General features: G+C 35.8%; 1 long non-coding RNA gene and 1 pseudogene across 4 annotated transcripts in view; both read right to left on the bottom strand.

Annotated features, from left to right (window-relative positions):
- Nucleotides 1–12,755, bottom strand: part of LOC135968199 (uncharacterized) — a 274,382-nt gene that overhangs the window by 55,791 nt on the left and 205,836 nt on the right. The gene's annotated exons all lie outside the window — the stretch shown is intronic.
- On the bottom strand, nucleotides 6,940–9,662 carry LOC102126610 (cleavage and polyadenylation specificity factor subunit 5 pseudogene; annotated as a pseudogene).

Raw genomic sequence — 12,755 nt, 5'->3', positions numbered from 1 at the left:
CTAGGATACTGGCTGTGGCCCCTGGGAGTTTTTCTAAATGTTTCTGTTTCATTCACAGCTGTAGGCATTTTCTGCATACCTGCATTACAGAGGAGTTTCTCTCTACATCTTTACCCGTCTCCCACAGGTAGCCTTCTACTGCTGACTATGCGTTGCTTCCTATGGTGGTGGAGCGTGTACAGTTTTCTATTGTGTTGATCCAGCTTCCACGTAGGTAGCTGAAACAGTCCCAGTTATGTATCTTTCCTAGCATTCCTGCCTTGCCTTACAATGGCAGTCAATCTCCTGTTTTACATGGTGGGTTCTTGCTCAGGGACAGAGTCTCCTCCCTCTTTGCCTGCTGTTTCAAGCCCCTTCTCGTGTTGGTGTAGAACCTTGGACACAAGACTGTTTCCGACCCTCCTGTGAGGTAACGGGTTGTTTCCTCCTTACTGCAACCACAGTGGCTTAAGTTAGTTCTTGCGTCTCCCCCAGCTGTAGAGAAACTTGCACTCCTCCTCCAGCCAGCCAGTGTTTTCTCTGTGATCCTGAGAGAGAGGCTTTGCAACCTTCCTACTCACCTCCCTTCCCAAAGATTTTAGACTTTTGTAAGTAGAAGAGAAGATCAGGCAGTTGGCAGGGCCTTGTGCCTTCCACCTCTTCCACCCTCGACTACTGTTCATCTCCTTTGAGTGTGGGAGTGACAGGATTTGCTGCCCCTCTTCCAGCACCGTAAACCTTTCCATTGCTAAGAGAGAAGGGACAAGGCTGGGAGGTAGAACCACATACCTTTCCCTTAGTGGGGGCCAATCCCTTCCTTCATTTCTGCACCAATACAGGAGTCTCTTTCCAGTCTTCCCACAATTATTTCCTTGAGCACTCGATGGATTCTGTGAGTCGGGATTCCTCCTTGTCTCTGGGGTTTCCATGATTTTTGTTTATGCTGTTTACTCCAGCTCACACTCAGCCAATAGCAATATATTCCAATTTTAAGTGCATTCTTTGGTGGCTGTCTGATGACCACTATTTCTTTCCAAGTATAACATAATAATCTAGGTCATTCATTCTGTTTCTCTTCACAGTGATCTGATTTCCCTTGAATTTTGGGTTTAATTGTTGCTAAGAAACCTCAGCTTTTTGATAGGCCAAGGTGGAAGAAAATATTTGCAAACAATGCATCCAATAAAAGATCAGTACTAGAATATATAAGGAACTCAAACAGCTCAGTATCAGAAAAACCCAAATAATTCTATTTTTTAAAAATGAGCAAGTGATCTGAATAAACATTTCTCAAAAGAAGACAAACAAATGGCCAACAGGTATGTGAAAAAATGTTCAACATCACTAATCATCAGGGAAAGGCAAATTAAAACCACAATGAGATATCACTCAACCCCAGTTAAAATGGATTCTATCAAAAAATAACAAATGCTGGCAAGGATAGGAAGAAGGGCGAACATTCATATGCCATTGGTGGGAATGTAAAGTAGTACAGCCATTACAGAAAGCAGTATGGAGGTTTCACTCTAAAAACAACAATAGAACTACCGTATGATCCAGCAGTCCCACCACTGAGTACATTTCCAAGAGAAAACAAATCAGTGCATGAAAGATATCTACGGCCGGGCGCGGTGGCTCACGCCTGTAATCCCAGCACTTTGGGAGGCCGAGACGGGCGGATCACGAGGTCAGGAGATCGAGACCATCCTGGCTAACACGGTGAAACCCCGTCTCTACTAAAAAATACAAAAAACTAGCCGGGCGAGGTGGCGGGCGCCTGTAGTCCCAGCTACTCGGGAGGCTGAGGCAGGAGAATGGCGTGAACCCGGGAGGCGGAGCTTGCAGTGAGCTGAGATCCGGCCACTGCACTCCAGCCCGGGCGACAGAGCGAGACTCCGTCTCAAAAAAAAAAAAAAAAAAAAAAAGAGATATCTACACTCCCATGTTTATTGCAGCACTGTTCACAATATCTAAGATAGGAATCTACGTAAGTGTCCATCAACGGATGAAAGTATAAGGAAAATTTGGTAAACGTACACAAGAAAATGCATTTAGCTTTTTAAAAGAAGGAAATCCTGTCATTTGAAACCACATGGGAGGATGTGAAGGACATTATGTTCAGTGAAATAAGTCAGGCAAATAAATTGCATGTTCTCACTTATACGTAGGAGCAAAAAACTGGATCTTGTGGAAGTAGAAAGTAGAATAATAGTTCCCAAAGACTGAGAAGGGCATGGGAGAAGGTGAGATAAAGAGAAGTTGGTTAATGGGTTCAAAAATACAGTTAAATGGAAGGAATAATTTCCAGTATTCAGTGGTATTATAGGAAAATAATTCAGTGTGCATTTCAAAATAGCTAGATGAGAAGAAGTATAATGTTTCCAACACAAAGAATGGATAAATGTTTGAGACTGTGTATATCCCACTTACCTTGACTTGACAATTACACACTGTATACATATATCAAAATATCACATGCACCCCAAACACATTTGCAACTATGATATATCAACACAATAAGCCAAAATAGAAGTTATGATTTCTTATAGTAAGAATAACGCTCTACTTTTGTACATCCCTGGGAGAGGCAGAATGTCCAGGCTATGGTCTTTAAGGGCCAAACATCTGGATAAATGTTGCTGAATTCTATCATGTTTTGAGCTTTTTCCAAATCCATAAATCTTAAGAATCTAGTTGACAAACTTTAGAAAGACAATTTTGTGTCCTATGTAGATTTGAATAAATAAAAACATTAAGGTGGATAACAGAGTGACACGGATAAAACCCATCTTCTTGAAACTATGTGCACTTTTACTTTTGTAAAAATTATATTTATCCACCTTATCACAATTATTAACTGAACTTATTGGCTAATTAGTAGTTTTCCATTTCATTTTCCTTTCATAGACTCACCTAGGGTATAACTGAACAACGTAGCAATAACTCACCCATGTCAAAGCTTAAAATATTTACTTATAAAGTATGTGTCTCACAGTGCAAATAAACCTAGACCTAGTTAATTGAGAGAGTTAAATAATTATATTAAAATTTGCCTTTTTATTTTTGACCTTTTACATATCTTTATCTGTTTTATATGGCCATTTATTCTCCCATCTAAATGTCTAAAAGATTAAAATTGCATTTTATGCTTCATTAAACTATACATTAGGATTCCTGAGATTCAGAATTAAAGTGACATTATTATGAATAAAATGATTGAAGCATAATTATGGTATAATTACCAACTATTAAGATACTTAACCTAGATGGTTGTGTCAATAAACATAACCTTTTTTTTCAATTTTTATTAAAGAGTCAAATTATAAATATACTTCATGTTTTAATTAGCTATTTCTTCTGGTTTTAACTCATTTTTATCAGAAAAATAATAATGACTTCATTTTAATCTTAAGGTAAATGCACATCCTAAGTATAACCTTGGGATAAGAGAAAGTTTGCATGCCTTACGATGCTAGATGTCATTATTGATGAACTTGTCCAGGGAGTATAAAGCACACATTGAAATGTTCCCACTGTTTTCCACTCAGTGGCTCATTCATTATTCACTTTCTGCCTCTATAAAATTAGCCAGTGGACCCTTCACAGGGAAGGATGGCTATTCTTACCAAAACTTCTAATTTCATTCTAATCTAGTCAAACACATGCTGTAGTGTTATATTAGTAATGCCCAATTAGCAAGGCCTAGGGTAGAAAATAGAAAAAAAAAAAAAAAAAGGTAAATGCAAGTCATTCCTAGTAAAGTCATGTAATCTCACTCATCAACAGCTTTGCTTATCTTCACTAAAATAGCAAACTGGAAGTTGTGAGAAAAAGAAAAAAGTGAGTCAGTGGGTCATGGTTCCTAGACAACATACAGTTTCTGAGCCAATGTGTTTTACTTAAGGCCTTATAAGGACAATGACTTGTCCCAAAGCAGAACCTTGTTCAAAGTAGGAATTCAATATAAGTTCATTCAGTGAATGGATTGAATAATATGATACTCTGAATTTTCTATGCAAAACTTACAGGCATATGTATTATATATAATAATATTTTGCCATATTTATTAAATTATTCACTCACATATACTCTCTATCATGTGACAGACACTGCCCAGGGTGCTGAAAATCCTTAATTCATTCTTGATACCCTCTCCAAACACTTCAGGGATAAAATGAGTTTGCTGAGATGGAATTATCTTTGGGTGGGTGTGACTGGGACACAGCTTGAATGTACCTAGGGTCTCAGAATATTCTGCATTGTGACCTGTGTGCCAATAACCTGGACATTTTACATGGTTAAAATTTATTGAGTTACGTAATTATGTATTTTTTTGTATGCATCTTAAAAACCTTTTTACATGGGATTTGTGAATTGACTTTCACAGACACAATGTATTTGGTTTGAGGGTCAAAGTGCAAGTTGTAGAGGACTAATAAACGTCCAAGATTGCGTGCCAATTAAAATACAGGAAACCCAGTTAAATTAGAATTTTGATAAATACTGACTTTTCCTATAAGTATGCTCCAAATATTTCGTGAACACACTTATAATAAAAAGCATTTGACTAAGTGTCTTATAAATTCTGCAAATTTTGTTTTCTAAGTCAGGCAATCTTAATCGGAAGTAATCCACAATCACTGTAAATCAGTAATAAAATATTGCTTTTTTGTTTTTTACAGTTATATAGTATTTGCCACCTATCTTGAAACAGCTTACATTTTCCTTGTAATACTGTGAAGCTGTTATAAATCTACTCTAGCTAGAGAAATTTGCAAGACATATTTTTAATTACAAAAGAAAGATCACCAGGCTTGGTTTTCAAGAATTAACCAGGAAAATTAAGCAGGAGGTAGAATGAGAAGAATAAAATTATCACATAGTAACTCCAACAACTGCCTTAAATTAATATTGTGCAGCTTTCTAAAATCAAACAATAACAGTTTAAACCTATTATAAAAAAGGTATTAATTCTACAGGTAGCTTTTACTGTTGCAGTTCACTGTGGTCATTCTACTTATTAACTTTCCACATTTATGATATACAGATTGTGTTTGCCTTCTTGGCTCATTCTAGAAGTTTGTTGTACATTGGGTGAAAAACCAAGGACAACCTGAAGAACTCACTCACCTTGTCACTGGTTCCTGCTGGTAGAATTCTGATGCCTAGAAGTGCCATGTGGAATAATTTACTTTGTATAGGAAACTGGTGAAAAGTTTAGTGAATTAACTAAAATAATTTTACTTTTGTTTCAAATATATGGAGGCTGCATATGTCTTCTAGCAGTTCAGAATGATATTCTGAAAATAAATTCCCATTGATATTTTGTTGGTTTTCCACGAAATGGCCAAAGGCGTGAAAACTTTTAATATTGTTTTGTAATGATTCAATAACCAGGTTATCAGTTGATTCTGTTTTATTGTATACCCTGTAAAAACTTTTTAAAATATAGGACAACCACAGGGTATATTCTCACAGTCAGTTGTACTTTTCTTTTTTTTTTTTTTCTTTTTCTGAGGCAGAGTCTTGCTTTGTCGCCCAAGCTGGAGTGCAGCACCACGATCTCAGCTAACTGCAACCTCTGCCTCCCAGGTTCAAGTGATTTTCATACCCCAATCTCCTGCGCCACCACACCCGGCTAATTTTTTATTTGTAGTAAAGATGGAGTTTCACCATATTGGCCAGGCTGGTCTCAAACTTCTGACCTCAAGAGATCTGCCCACTTTGGCCTCCCAAAGTGTTGGGATTACAGGCGTGAGCCACTGCGCCCAGTCAGTCAATTGTATTTTATTCTTCAAGTGCTTTTTATCTAAAGTCCTTTTGCACAATAACAATTATTGTTGTTTTTATACCTAATATGGAAACATTATAAGTAAGTGATGTTTGGTAAAGAAATTCTATTTTTGTCCATTTAAAGCACTGAGAAAACAAAGCTCATAACCATCAAACCTTGGCAAAGATAATGATCTATAGTTCACCAGAGTCTAAGCTATACTTTGAGTATTATACTTTATATTTTTTATGCACAATATTGCATCATGATAAGTTGAAAACATTAATATACCCCTAAGTATCCATAAAGATCAAGGCGTCAGAGAAATATAGAATCATTTTTTTTATGAACAAGTGGCCTACTTCACCGAAAATTGTTATATAACATAAATCCAGCATTTAATGGTGCACAAAGTATGTCACTATATGTATATGCTCTATAGAACGCCATCTTCAGATTGTTCCTAACAAAAATTCTATGGAAGCTTGCAAGAGTTAATTTTATCTTCAGAAGAGCCTAACTATCTAGCCATGAAGTTGTTTAAAGGCTGGAGTACAGGGAGATTATTCTGTTTACTGAGAAAATGCTGTAAAATCCTTGTACAGTTTTAAGCCTGTGTCTTCATTCTTCATGTTTCCACTTACACGGTTGTCATCAGCAAGCATTTGTTTTCAGTTTACCAGTGAACCTAATGTAATATAGTGCAACTTTCTGTTGAATAAGGGAAGAGTACTTTGAAAACAATTAGAATTTAAATTAACCTACTTTTAAAATTTGTTAATATTTTTAAATTTATTTGATTGTCACAAATCTATGACAATGGCAAAATGGATACAGGCTACTAAAAGTAATACATTGTCTGCCTGTTAAAAATTCTATAACAAAGGAAAATAACACATATGTAAGTCAGTGAATGCTCAAAACCTCTTATGAAGGAGTAAAAATTGCAAAACATGTTGATTCTTAATTCTGAATATGAATATACGAGCTACATGAATGTAAATATTTATGCTGTATAGACATAACATTTAATAATGTATGCAAGATGGTTTTCTGCTATGGAGTCTATGAGCTACCTTAAAGCACTAACAAATAAAGTTATGTTACTATGATTGCAATGAAATGGCTCAAGCTACTCCCCATTTTCAGAAAGAAGTTTATTTAATGTACAAAAAGTATGAATAGAACCAAAAGTAAATAAACATTATCACATTTCTTTACACTACTATCTAGTTCTTTATATTAACTTTACCATTCAGATAATAGAAAGTAGGTGGCAATTTAGGGATTGGGAAAGAGATAAACCCCCCCCCCCAAAAAAAAAGTCCTTTCTACCACATGCATTCTTCTACACTGTGTATATCTGCGCTCACAGAATTGGCTTCTTTCACTTCTCCACATGCAGGGATTCTGTTGAAAAAAAAAAAACCAACTGGACCTGCTCAACAGCTGAGGGAAACTGGAAATGATGAGTCCACATCTCGGTGCACTGCCATACAATTAAAACAACGGTGTATCTACCGACTTATAATTTTTAGGGATTGCAAGCAAGGCTTTTTCTTGAAGTTGAACCAAAAACAACTCCCTGTGTCCCATAGACTTTGTAATATGTGCAGGAACATAAGGATACTGAGGAGGTTCAACATACGCTCTCCATCAGTGACCAATGCAGCCACCAATCACCCAGTCTTCAGAGCTCCATCTTGATCACCCATTGTCTCTGACATTAAGCATTTTAGTCCTCCAACTTCATCTTCTTCTGGGTTAAGTTCGCGACCAGGCGATCTGAAGAAAGTTGTTCCTAGCTGTAGCAGTAACACATGGGGTAGCCGGGGCTCATGTCCAAGCGGAGCCCTTTCTGGAGTCTTCTGCATTCTAATTTTATCAAATCCTTTCCTCATGCACTCAAATCTGGCTGCAACCGAGCTGTCCTTCACACAGAGGGGCTCTTTTGTACCAAAAGTATTCATTGATAAGAGGATGCAACTTGATGGTGTGCTCTAGGGTGAGGGGCTGGGTCTGCTGGATGTACTTGCTGCCCAATGACTGAACCCCGGGGCCAGCCATTCTGTGAGCAATTGGGTGGTGCCATAGACAAGCTGGTGAGCTCAACCCTGGAGGACAGCACGGAGGGGGAGGCAGGGCGCACGGTTAAGTTATCTGCAACCCACTCAGCAGCCACTGCCTGCCATTAACAGGAGACTCAAGAGAAGGCCAAAGCTCTTTCTAATCATAAATTTCATAGAAACTAGAGAAGAGCTGGCAAAATGGAAAAAAATTACTCCGTTAACCATGTGTTTAGACTTGACTAATAAATTTTGGAATCTGTATCATTATTCGCTACTAGGCATTCAATAAATATTCTAGACATTGTTTTATAGTCTTTTATTTTTTTCAATTTATAATTTTCAAATAAAATTATATATATATTTATCTTATGCAACACGATGTTTTGAAATATGAATACATGGTGGAATGGCAAAACCAAACTAATTGACATGCATTTCCTCACTAATATTTTGTGGTGAGAACCCTTAAAATCTACTCTCTTCGCAATTTTCGAGAATAAATTGTTATTAATTATAGTCAGTATGTTGTACAATAGATTCCTTGACCTTATTTCTCATAACAGACATTTTGTAATCAATATCACCCTCATTCCAGCCTCTAGTGACCACTGTTCTATTCTCTACTTCCATGAGTTTAACTTTTTGAGAATCCGCATATAAGTGAGATCATGTGACATTTCCCTTTCTGTGACTGGTTTGTTGAACTTAACATAATCCTACAGGTTCATCCATGTTGTCACAAATGACATGATTTTATTATTTTCCAAGGCTAAATAGTATTCTATGGTGTATCATATCACATTGTCTGTATTCATTCATCATTTGATGAAGACTTGGATTGATTCCGTATCTTGGTTTTTGTGGATAATGCTGCAGTGAATATGGGAATGCAAGTATCTCTTTGACATGTTGATTTAATTTCCTGCAGATGTATACCAGTAGTGGTTTGCTAGATCATATGGTAGCTCTATTTTCGATTTTTTTAAAAACCTCCAAACCATTATCCATAATGGCTGTACCGACCTATATTCCCACCAACAGTGTGCAAGGGTTTTCCTTTCTCCATTTCCTTTCCAATATGTATCTTCTGACTTCTTGGTAATAGACATTCTAATATGTTTGAGGTGGTATCTCATTGTGATTTTAATTTACATTTCTCTGGTAATTAGTGATGCTGTTTTTTTGTAAAATACCTGTTGGCCATTTGTATGTCTTCTTTTGAGAAATGCCTACTCAGTTCCTTTGCCCATTTTTAAAGAGGGTTATTTGTTTTTGTGCTATGGAGTTGCTTGAGTTCCCTAAGTATCTTAGATATCAACACCTTATCAGATGTATGGTTTGCAAATATTTTCTCACAACACTGGTTATCTTTTCACTCTGTTAATTGTTTCCTTTGTTGTGCAGGAGCTTTTTTAGTTTGATATAACTCCATTTGTCTACGTTCATTTTTATTGGCAATGCTTTTGGGGTCTTACCCCAAAACATCATTGCCCAGACCAACGTCACAAAGCCTTCCTCTTATGTTTTAAATTGAGTTTAAATTGGTTCTTCATAGTTTGTCATTCTTGTCATTGCTTTTATATATCCCTGCTCATATTCTGATAGGCTGAACCAAACTGAGGGCCAGAAGGCAAAGGGGTCCTTTTGAAGAGTCAGATCATGGGACTTACAGCAGGTGGAGAGTAGATCTGATGGAGAAGTGGGAGGTACCTGGGACTTCCTATGAATTTCTTTACTGTGCAGGACACCCCTCTTTTGGAGAGATTTATTAAAGATGCTCGTATATGGGTTGAAGAACTACTCTTGACTTGCTTTTTCATTGAAATTGGCTGTTTGAACATCTTTAACTCATTACATATTTAACCTTAAGTTGTTGGATTCCCCTTTCAGGTTGAATAAATGATTTCTAACTGAACCCTTGCCTTTGAATTTTGATGCATATTTGGATGAAACTGTGTTTTGGGATTATAGTTTCAGCCTAGGCATCCAAGCCAGCATTACCACTGTGAGGAAAAGTTAATGTTATCTTCTGAGAGCTGTTCTCCCATGAAGAGCGATATCATGTGATATTTTTAAGGAAGTAAGATTTGCCAAAGTGAAATCCTAGATAAATAAAAAAACTGATAGCTGAGATTACTGAAGTGTTGCATATAGTATTTGAGAAATCTTAAAGAATAAAACATGTAATGAAGAATTAGAAATGTAATAACATTGCTCAATTTTTTTATTTGAGATGTTAGCTTTGAGCAAATACGCTGAAGAATTATTTTAAAATTTGACAACTGTATTAAATACTTTCCAATAATAATAAAATACATGTAGGCTTTTAATGCAATCTCCAAAACCATGTTTATCATTTGATGATTTTTTTCAAATAATATAGTCATATACAACTTCCCCATTTTAAAAGTGAAAAAAAAGTGTTTGGGGGAAAAAGTGAAAGAAATAAGCAGCCAAAAGTTACTGTAATATACTTGGAATGCAGTTAATGCAAAATACTACTATGACACAGCTTAATCCTCCCCAATGAGATGAGTTGTCAGTTGCCATTTAATCCGCTAAAGCATAGTCCTTTGTTGGGCAACAGAAAATAAGAAATTAGGAAAAAAGCAGTCTTTATTTAATCCTACTAGCCAGGGCTGTGATAAGCTGATAGAGAAAACAAAAGGGAAATTGAATTTCTCAGAAATAATCTAGCAAAAATGGGTCAGAATGGAGTGGAAAGGGGAAAAAAAAGACAATACCACTCTACTTTAAAATTGGAGGCAGCCAGAAATTCAACATGAATTATTATTTATCAAAAGGTACCCAGTTTCCAGCCTTGCTGTAAATTTCCATTTGCAGAAAGCTCAAATATCTCTGAACTTGATGCTCTGAATAAAAGTTGTGATTTCTAGAGGAAATTTACTAGCTGTCCTATTTCCCATGCAAAGGGACAAAATCCTGCAACTTCTAGCTTGACTTCCTCGCTAGGTATGAAGTAATATCTCCTGTTCATATAAGATAAAGAAAAATCTTGTAGTGTTTGTAGTAGAGAAATATTCGTTTCTCATTTGCTAGTTGTTTTTAAATTGAAGTTTTAGAATAAGATACAGTAATTGGATATATGCCACAGGTAATTTCCCTTAAATAGGTTGCTAAATATGTTCTGCCTTATACAACATGCATTCAAGATATCTTGTAGATATAATTTATTTTAAAGCGGGATTTGTTTTTGAAATCCATCATTGTTTGCCGGTAAAATGAAAAGTTGTATATTACTGAAAATTTACCTAATTAATTACTTCTAAAATTGAAGCAGTAAAATTCCAAATTGAAAAGGAATAAGTTAAATTGTCCCTGTTTGTAGATGACATAATTATATATACAGGAACCCTGAAGACTCTACCAAAAAACTGTTAGAATTAACAAACAAATTCAGCAGAGTTGCAGGATATAAAACCAACATGCAAATATCAGTAGCGTTTCTACGTATTAAAAATGCCTGAAAAAAATCAAGAAAATTCCATTCACGGTAGCTACAAAAAAATAATAAATAAAACACTTAGGAAGAAATTTAACCAAAAAGTTGAAAGATCTGGATACTGAAAACCGTAATGTATTGATGAAAAAAATTGAGAAAGGGAAGAGAAATGGAAAGATATCTCGTGTTCATGGAGTGAAAGAATAAATATTATTAAGTCTACACCACCCAAAGTGATCTACAGATTCAATATAACGTCTATCAAAGTACCAACGACATTATTCATAAAAATAGAAAAAATAACCCTAAACTTTGTGTGGGACCACAAAAGACCCTGAATAGCCAGAACAACCCAGAGCAAACAGAACAAGGCTGGAGGCATCATATTATCTGACTTCAAAATTTACTGCAAAGTTCTAGTAACCAAAACTGCATGGTACTGGTATAAAAATCAGACACAAAGGGCAATATAAAAGAATAGAGAGCCTAGAAATGAATCCATGCATTTACATCCTACTTATTTTGACAAAGGAGCTAACAAAAAACAATGGGGAAAGACGATCTCTTTATTAAATGGTGTCGGAAAGACTGGATATACACATGAAGAAGAATGAAACTAGATGCTCATCTCTCATTACAAACAAAAATCAATTCAAAATGTATTAAAGACTTAAATGTAAGACTCAAAACTATGAATATTAGTAGAAGAAATCATAGGGAAAACTCCATGACATTGATCTGGAAAATGACTTTAGGAATATCATTCTCAAAGCACGGGCAGAAAATACAAAAATAGGCAAATGGAATTTCACCAAACTAAGAAGCTTCTGCACAGCAAAGAAAACCATCAACAGATTGAATAGACAACCAGGAAAAGGGAGAAAATATTTGCAAGCTATATATATGATAAGGGGTTAATATCTAAGATATATAAGAAACACAAACAACTCAATAGTAGGAAAACAAGTAACCTGATTTTAAAATGGGCAAATGATCTGAATGTAGATATAGAAATGACCAACAGGTATATATGAAAAAAAGGTTCAACATCACTAGTCATCAGGGAAATGCAAATTAAAATTACCACCTCAAACCTATTAGAATGGCTATTATCAAAAAGACAAATGATATGTGTTAGCTGTGGAGAAAGAGAACCTTTGTACACTGTTGATGGCAATGCAAATTAGTGCAACCATTATGGACAACAACATGAGGGTGCTTCAAAAAATTAAAAATAGAACTACCATATGATCCAACAATCCACCACAGGGTGTATATCCAAAAGAAAGAAAAATCAGTATGTCGAAGAGTTATTTGCTCTCTCATATTCATTGTAGCACTATTCATGACAGCCAAGATATGGAATCAACCTAAGTGTCCATCAATGGATTCATGAATAAAGAAAATACAGTAGGAATACTATTCAGCCCTGAAAAATAACAAACTCTTTTCATTTGTGACAGCATGGATA

The sequence above is a fragment of the Macaca fascicularis genome, chromosome 18 (assembly GCF_037993035.2).
Source record: "Macaca fascicularis isolate 582-1 chromosome 18, T2T-MFA8v1.1".
NCBI lineage: Eukaryota > Metazoa > Chordata > Mammalia > Primates > Cercopithecidae > Macaca > Macaca fascicularis.
The sequence above is the reverse complement of the archived record's forward strand: the minus strand, read 5'-3'. Positions and strand labels throughout refer to the sequence as shown.